Below are 9974 nucleotides of genomic sequence, written 5' to 3'. Positions count from 1 at the left end.
AGCATAAACCAAGAAAAAGGAATGGAGCTTTTGTAGCAGAACGTTGCCTAATGTGGTCACACACAACGCCACTTTTATGATGTGCAACCAAACGAGCTCCACCTCAAAGCCCAATCTACGTTTAATAGAATGCAACGTTCGTCAAATTCTTTAAAACATTTTTTTTAAATTGTATGGTTTGTGATTTTTTTTAAATAATATTCATTTGACGCTTTGCTTTGTCCATTTAACGTTATTATTGGTTTCGCAACGTTTATAAAATGTTTTGTCAAGTTGTCGCTCTTGTATCAACGAAATTAACCATTTATTACAGTGCTATTGCATTGTACACAATATTTACCGAAAATTCACTGACAACAACTGTCTGTTTGATGCCAGCATGCCTGTTGAAAAGCCAAACTGTTCCCAAGTTTTTTACAGATTTTACGACGTTTCGTGCGATACCGCCACGAACAAAGCAAATTATTCACGGTGGCCGCCATCGTGCTTTACAAACCCAAGGTTGCGACGCCACCCCACCACCGCCTACTCGGCGCGTATCGTCACAACTTTATAAGTGTCAACACTGTACTGCAAAGATAGCAAGTTACTTGTTGACGTAAAGCAAACAATAAATCGAGTCTGAACCTGATGCAGGGCGTGTTCGAGAAATAGCAGACGTGAGACTGGCGTTTGGTAATAAAGGAAAATACACAAACTGTTTTTGAATAATGCGGTCATCCCGGTGGTTCTAAAACTGATGTCTGCGGTCCCTTAGGGTTTTTTTCCCTTAGGGGACCGCGAGGACCTTTACATAATTCTACAATATTTTGCAATATCATATCTTATGAGCAAAAAATAGACAGATGAATGACTCTTCTGTGACAAAAAGTGGGCCTTTGGCATACTTTCAAGTGCAGCAAGTGCCGATTGTTTACGCACTATTTCAATATTGCTTAATCTTAGAATCAATCTTACGAACCTTATCTAAATTCAGCTACGTCAGTGGTTCTCAACCTTTTAAAGGTCGTGGCCCCCTTTAAGTACTCCTCGGGCCCCGTGACCATTTCCCCCTTTGCTCATCTAAAAATGGAAAACTTATTAAACTACTGTAAATGCTAAACTGTAGCGGCCTCTCTCGCTACCGATATCGTGTGCTTTCATACTACAGAGAACCCGACAGGATGCCTTCTTTCACTGGCCCTCGTTTTATGCGGCGTATTCGCAGTTCGCACATTGTGTTATTTCAGTGGTCCTCAAACTTTTTTCTGTTGCGACGCTTCTTGAAAAGTTTTCTGGACTTACGATGCACCAGCAAATAAAAGGTAATGAGGAAACCTAATTATTAAAGTTGTGTTAAAGACCTAATTATTAAAGACGAAACGGAACTTTTTTTGCGACGCCCTTGGAAAACTGAAACGACGCACCAAGTCGTCGCGACGCACAGTTTGAGAACTACTGTGTTATTATATTACGATGTACCTCGAATAAACACCTTGCTTCAAAACCATAAAAAGATCATTTAAAATTGGTTCCTTTATTAGCTTTATAGGCTTTATCAATAGAGCTTAAGTGTCGTTTTGCAAACATGTAAAAATTGAAACAAAATTTACTTCCTTGTTGGAAACTACTGACTTAATGTGTTTTGGCGGTTATTTCTAGTGGGCCACACATCCATGTCTCCTTGGTGGGCCATGGGACCCGATGAAGAACTGCACGTCAAGTGATGCAGAAACTGTTATTTCGTAAGTATTCCTGATATAAATGAAACCATTGAAATGCTTGCTTTTGGTCATTATGATGTGGCCTATTGGTCAAAATTTCCAGCCTATACACGAACGAATCTGTATGCTTCCTTATTTCTGTTAATTTAGGTTAAACAAAGATATTATATAACACACACGAAAGTTGACACACCATGAAAATAAATATTTTGCACAGAATGAACATTATTTCCTTTTCGTTTCGGTGTGAGACACTGCTTTTCGTTATTGTCGCCAAAAAGTGCTTTGTTACATGGTAAACTTGGGAGATGCATGAGAATATCAAACCGCACTCTCAGAAAACAACAATTTAAACAAAGTACCTACATTATAAACACCGGGGCACTTCCTGATCAGCAACAAGAGAAATGTTTATAGTTGCCTGTATTTTTTGGTGTAAGTTTAAAAGTTTTTGTCTTTATCCCACGATCTCATTCACTCTATCGCCTTCTTCATCTGCAGGAGCGTTGTGTCTTACAGCTACTTCCGACGAACCATTTATAAAGGAACGTAGAGACGTCCATTTGTTCACAACGGTTTCTTTGACTTTGTTGAGTTGTTTTTCTATTGCTTTTGAGTACAGCAACGGGTTAAGAGCGCTGTTGATTGGAAGCAACAGACAAGCACTCAACACGTAAACATCTGGTGGCATCTTGATTCCTCCAATACTCAAATATCCCATGACACAAATTGGAATCCAGCAACAAAAGTTGGTCAAAATCAACCTCGAGATTCTCTTCTGCATCTTGGCGCTAATATCAGAGCTTTTAGATCTATTCATGCGATTGCTCAGTTTGTAGATAACAACATACGCAACCACCATGTAGATGAACATGAGAAAGTTGATCGTGATGAGGAAAGTTGAATATTCCCAAGCAAATTCACTGGTTGTGGCAAAAAAACGTGGCAAACAGACACTTGTTTCTCCATAATATCCAAACTCTCCTTTGATTGGGTTACGAGGAAATGTATACATAATTATTTTTTGAACATCATTCCAGCCCTCCGGCTCTATTCCAGTAATTCTTTCTGCAAGAAGTGACATATTATCCCTGGAAACAAAATCGTTACCGAAAAAGTTGTTTGGAAACCACACATCAGTTGTAAAATATTCCGAAGTGACTTTCAATAAAGGAACAGTTGCCAAAACAACAGCTAAAATCCAGCAAAACAATTCAGCAAGTATAACTCTAAGAACACCTACATTTCGAATTACGAGAGGCTTGATTGCTGATAGAAGACGAAAGGTGGTCATTGATGTCATTGTAAACGCTGATGCCTCTGACGAAATAATTGCAATTGTTCCAAGTCCTGAACATAAACTACTTGATCTCCATTCCTTATCAAACAAACAATACGAGCCAGAAAATCGGGTGCTTTGCACTATAACTGCAAGCAAATATATTCCCATCAGGAAATCTGAGCAACAGAGGTTGAAAATAAAAATGCTTGTGTTGATGAACACGTTTCTATTCTTGTCCGCATTCCATAGGCTACGAGCAGTTGCAATAAACACAAACAAATTTCCTCCCAACGCTAACACAGCTGTTATCCAGAAAATTGCTCGGTATATTGGATTGGCGATCATTTCATTGACATCTGCAAATGCGTCATCAACCAAGTTTACACATTCGTCACTTCCGTCCGAACAATCCCGAATTCCATTCTGCACCAGTTTCCATTCAACCGACAAAGGTTGTTTATTTGTGCAATAAAATCGTTCTTTTTCGCAGCGGCATTTTGTTTCATCAGATTCATTGTCGCAATCGATAATTCCGTCACAAAGAGTTTTTCTGTCTATAGAACATTTATCTTTAGTTTTGCAATAAAAACGAGTTTTGTAACAAAGTTCTGGAAATTCATCTGAGCCGTCGTCACAATCGACTTTTCCGTCGCAAACCTGAGTGTTTTTTATGTTCATCTTTCCTTTTGAGAAACAATAAAACATATTTGAACAATTCATTTCTCCCAGTAAACCAAAGCGACCATCTACCTTTCCATTACATATCGAGTTTAGCAAAAGTTTGGCATCGACTCCATTTTTTAAGTGATACTCAAACCCAGATCTCAAAGGTATATTGTCACTCCCTGCACATTTAAATATTTCGTCAAGTCCGAGGCCTTTAATACTTTCTGGTAAACACTGACTTTGTTTCAAATCATTAGCAGCTGAACAATATTTTGTGTTTTTTTTATCAACACATTCCACACTTGAATTGCACAACTTTCCACTTTGGATCGAACAGACAGATTTATTTTGGCAATGCATCTGATTTGCCGGGCAAGTATCCCTTATGTCGTCACATAAACTTTGATTGAAACACAAACACTCATCTGACATATCAAAGCAATCAACTATACCGTCACAAACTTGCGTGAGTGATATGATCAACTTTTTATCCAGGCACTGAAAGCATCTGAACTGTTCGTTGACAAAACAAAGATCAGATTTATCAGAACATTGAGCCACTGAATCGTAAATGTTGGTTTGAGGTAAAACACAAACACCTTGTCGCGATGATCCAGAGCATTTAAACCCAAATCCTGACGTGATTTCGTCACTGTGGTCACTACAACTACTAACTCCATCACAAAAGTTGCTCCCAGCAATTATTTCTTCGTTTTGACAAATGAAAATTTCCTTACAAAATGTTTCTGTTTGTTTGCAGTTTGAAGAGACGCAAATTACATTCTTGCTTTCACAACTCATGATATCATCAGCACACGATGGTTGGATTATTTTACTGCACCCTGCAGGAACTGTGGAATGAACAAGATACCTGGCAAGCTGTTCACTCTTACAAGTTGCGGTAAACATAGTGCAAGTTTTACAAGTATAGTTTGAAAACGAACAATATTCGTCACTCCCATCATAGCAATCTCTGACATTATCACCTAACCAGTCAAAAGGTATGCATCTACCGGTGGATGGGCAAGAGTTGTTAACAGGACCACACGGACATCTTGCATAAACTCCAGAGCAGTTACATGTGTAATGTGTCTCATCACTACCATCAAAACAGTCCTGATTTCCATCACATAATAAAGATCGGTTAATGCAACTTCCTTCAACACCGATTTTGCACTCTTTTGTTTCAACACATTCGCATTGAAACTTATCGGCCGGACAAGTGCAATTAACCTCCTCACTTCCATCACCACATTCATCATATCCATTACATCGCCTGTATTTGCTAATGCAACCACCCCATAATGGAGTACAACTTTTTTTCTTGTAACAATCGCATTCAAATTCTCTATGAGCTGGACAAGTGCAATTAACTTCATCACTCCAATCGCCACAGTCATTATAACCATTACAATGCTTGTATTTCTTGATGCAACTCTCGTACCTTGTGCAGTTCCTTGTTTTGTAACAATCACATTCAAACGTATCAGCTGGACAACTGGTGCAATTAACTTCATCACTCCAATCGCCACAGCTGTTACCTCCATCACATTGCCCTCTCCTACTAATACAACCATATGTATTCTTGCAGTTCTTTGTTTTGTAGCAATCACATTCAAACGTATCAGCTGGACAAGTGCAATTATCTTCATCACTCCAATCACTACAGTCATTCTTTTCATCACACTGCAATTGTTTGTCTATACAACCTTCGCCAGATGTGCAGTTCTTTGTTTTGTAACAATCACATTCAAACTTATCAGCTGGACAAGTGCAATTAGCTTCATCACTACCATCCATACAACTTATGAATCCATTGCATTGTTTTTTCACCCATACACAACCAATACCACCTTTACAAGTTGTGTTGAAGCAGTCACACTGAAACGTGTCTTCAGGACAAATGTCATTAAACTGGTCGCTCCAATCGCCGCACTCGTTCGAATACCCATTATTCACCTTCGACATCGATATGCATCCTGGTTTGTCCCCACACCGACCAAACTTGTGACAAGCACATTCGAACATTAAAGAAGGGCAGGTGCAGTTGGGGCCGCGGTACGGTTTCTCGCACACTGGGAGATTTTCTGGTTCTGCAAAAAATAAACAAATTTTGCAGTTTCAGCAGTAGTTGTTAATCGAAATGTATTCCTTTCGACTTTCAAGCTAAACGCTCCCAAGGTGGTATAAGAATTCAAAGGTAAAGTTAGGTACACAAGTCGCAGGACTAAAAATCCCAACCAGAAACAAACAAGCAAGTATGTATTGGTGCAAAACATACCGTTTCGACAGCCTCTTTTGTCATTCCTAAATGAATGAATGTAAAAACCAAGAAGCACTGGTTTGTTTGGTTTTTACATTTGCGAAGGGCACAGGTTGCTGTCCAATTGTTATGTTGACAATAATATACTGACTTGATTGTTTATGGCGAGGTTAAAGTGCTCTACTTTATTTTTTGCAATTAAGTTCAAAATAAATGTAAAAAAGAATGGAAATGCTGCCCTGTTGCCCCCTGTTTTTTTGTGAAGTTTAGATTACGTGCCGTGATCGTTTGTTTTTGTGTTAAGGCAAATATTCATTTTTTTTTAAATCAGTCATTATAAAAAACTCATATTTTATATCGACCCTTACTAATATTTTGCCAAATTTGGTTTAAAACTTTTTGATTATTTCTATAAATAATATTCAGTAAAGACGGTCCCAATACCTACAGATACGTTATTTTACAATGCACAATAAGCAAAGTACAACCAAAGTCTTACAGCATATTTTTGTGTGTTACTCGAAACAGTCTGAAACATTGTTTAGATACACGGGACCGATATCTTCGCTAATCCATTGAAACTACGTTTTCGTGTTGTCACTTGTGACGGTTGCCTTGCGATGAAACTTTATATTGTTGTCTACTTAACAATATCACGTTGTAAACAGTTAATTCTAAATCAGACAAACCTACTTATATAAGGCCGAGGAGCTTGACTGAAATCCTCACCCGGACATTCACCTTCTGCGCATCCGACGCAAAACATGAGAAACAATAACCACAGCATGCCTATGACTTTTATGAAGCGACTGTTCAGATAATTGCTCAATTGGTCTTTCAGTAAACTAGCTGCTGTGAAAACTACAAAGTAAACACATTGTGTCAGAAATATATTACAAAGCAAAAGATACCTGGGGTAACGAATATAACTGGGGTAACGTGACACCTTTCCTTGGGCAAATGCACTCTTTTGTCGATGTTAAGTATTCAACCGTTTTTTTTAAATCTGAACCAAGAATCGTAGACATTTGCGACCAATCAGTTTTCCGGTAAATCAGATTTGAGTTGTCTACACAAGTTTTGTTTCCGCTGCGTTTGTAAGGACGTGCTTGTTTTTTGTTTTCGCAAGTCGAAACAATATATAACTCATTAGGTTTGATCGGTCATTCCGATTATTCTTGTGAGGATTAGATGCATTGCCAAATAATCGCAATTCTAACTGCCTGATAAACCACTAAGAGATAAGCAAAAAATATTATGTACATGATGTTACCAAACACCACTAAACGACTGGAGTAAGCATATGCTCAGCCCATGAAGGGGAGAAGCACCACAAAAACTTTGCACAGTCGTTTTTTTAGGGGCGTCTCAGTAATAAACTTAAAGATTTTAGCTCCCAGATTTTAGCTGCACCTACCAACCACACTCCAATCATTCTCTTGCTACGAGCTACCACTGTTTGAGGCCAACGTTTTGTTTTAAACGCTAGCATTTACATCAGAGCAAACACATAGCTAGGTACCCAGAACCTTCCATTTCTGATTTAAAGTAATTCACACCGTATATTGATATTTAAGTACAGAGGGGAAAAAGGCAAAAAATATATTTGCATTTTATTTATGTTTGGAATTCCGCTTCTGTCGCATATCGTGAATTGAATTGTTGACTCAAAAATAGTTCCAACGTTTCGTGACGTATTTCACGAAAGAGTTTCGAAGTGTGCATATAACGCCCGCGAATGACGTATTTCACGGACGGCTTCTTCAGTGTGTCAACAGACCCGCAAATTTGTACAATTAAACAAAGTTGTTTACCTACGCCACTGTTAGCTGGCAGGTCTATCAAAATTTATCCCTGAAAAATAAGTTTGTTTTAAAATGATGTTAAAAAACTGACACATGTGTACACACCTGAATGGAATTAGTTTAAAATGAATATTAATGATTTTATTTCTATTTTTTTCCAGAAATCCTATTAACGAAAAAACTTGGTAAAAAAACACTATTTGGTCAAATAGATTCTGTTTTCAGTTCCCTACAGGGAGTTGTGACGTCATCAACGTATGACGTATTTTTGTGCTTTGTCGATACATTGCAAAATTCAACATATTGAATGGTTGCTTGCACCCCCAAGTATTTGTTGCTATTTCCGACTGGACGAAACCAATTTCGATTTAATAAACTAGGTCTGTACCATAAATAACAGACTATGATTAGTTAAGTTGGTTTGCTTGGTGAAACAAAATATAGCGTCACAATATCGCTAAAACAATCATCAAGCCGAAATAGCTGCGCAAAATTATGATATTATTTATAGCGCAAATAAATGACACGATTGGTGAATCATGCAGCAACACTGCCTTGTGTAGCGAAGGAGGTTTCTGCTTTCAAATCATCAGCTAAATAAAATAAAACTTCAAAACCTTACAATGTTTCTCATGAAGCAGGGTTTTGAAATGATTTGAGCTGACATGAAAACTGGCTGCAAATCAAAGCAAAATTTTTTAGGTGTGGCTGTATTGCAAGAAAAATAATGTGTTACAACATCACAAATATACTATAAGAAAAACGACAACGCTAAAAAACATCCAAATTTTAGTATTAGTATAGAGCATAGGAAAAAAAATGCAAGTTGGCAGACCTACGTCGTGTATTTGAACAACATTAACGTGAATGCGTCACTGCATCTCATTGTGCATGACAGGATTCTCTATGCGAGCTTAATGATGGGATATTTCCTGCGCTCGCAAAATGACACAAGTTACATTGGTTGAACCAAGACAAATCTGTAACTCTCATAATTAAAATACGCAATGTTATAAATCAGTTGCATGGCCCTGAACTGTTTTGAAGGAATTAGTACATCAGTGGCCTAATAAAACGCTTTAAGGCTACCAATTGTAGTTAAGAAATGTTTTTTTTTCTTTTCAAGCAAAAAATACCTATGCCAGAATGTTTTTATAGTTTCTATCTGAGCTTGCATTTACTGTTTAATTATTTGTGCGATTTTCGACTGTTGCAACGTGTATCTTGTAACTGCCATTTTGCATAATGACGTTTTGTACTTCCTTAGTACTAAGTAACGCATATGGCTTTTATAGTTAAAAAAATGTTCCATGTTCGAAACTGAAAATTAGTTTTCAAACAGGCGTAAAAGACGAATAACATTTCCGAACAATCCAGTAACCCTATGCAACATTTAACTCGTTTTTTGCCGTGTGCTGTGATGTCAAACTGGTAAATTGCTTCCTGCAACACGAGAACATCCAAACGTCGTATGTCGCAGCTGCACAACCAATTCCTGTCTAAATTACATCGTGTCTACGCACATGTTGTTCATTTTAGCCCGGTTGGGAGTTTGCAAGGTCAATTTAGTGTGTAGTGTTTTAGTTCGATTTCGTTTGTCTGTTTAATAGTTTAATATCTTCCATAGCTAAGATATTTCCCTATGATATGTTCAGCTGCATTAGATTTGAGAAAGTAAAAACTGTTTTAAGGAAAAAAAACGTGACTGCAGTTGTCAAATTAAGCAAGCGAAAATTGACATTGCACAAGGATAGATTTTTCAAGTGGCGAAAAGTTGGTACTTACATGAGTTTTAACTAATTCTGTATCTGCTGTAATCTCTTAATCTTCAAATTGTCAGACTCAATACCGACATATTATTTCTTCAATAGAATAAAATGTTTTATAGCTTAGCTTAGAACGCTTTACGCTAACATATTTACCAGAAGATTAATTTGTATCTACACAATTACCTTGATGTTTTAAATAAATTTTATGCCGCAAAAACGTTGTTTTGCCAGTGGAACATGTCCCATAAGTTGTTTGTACCAGTTTGTAGCAATATAAACCACGCTTGTAATCGGACACGCTGAAAAAGGAAATTGTTGCACAGCTGACTGCCACATTGCGAAGCTAGTTAATGCATTTAATTAGCGTGTAACTCAGTGTACTGTCTTTCTCTGTTTTATTGCAATTTTAAGTTAGCGCTGTACTGGTAATATTGGAAAAAGGACTGATTTACCGAAATGCCGTATTTTATGAGTTCATAGGTTTTT

General features: G+C 37.5%; 1 pseudogene; it reads left to right on the top strand.

Annotated features, from left to right (window-relative positions):
• The window catches only part of LOC145218176 (uncharacterized), a 280341-nt pseudogene that overhangs the window by 167149 nt on the left and 103218 nt on the right, over positions 1-9974 (top strand).

Source organism: Phallusia mammillata, chromosome 3, assembly GCF_965637545.1.
Source record: "Phallusia mammillata chromosome 3, kaPhaMamm4.hap1.1, whole genome shotgun sequence".
Lineage (NCBI taxonomy): Eukaryota > Metazoa > Chordata > Ascidiacea > Phlebobranchia > Ascidiidae > Phallusia > Phallusia mammillata.
Note: the sequence above shows the minus strand (reverse complement) of the source record. Positions and strands in the feature narration are given on the sequence as shown.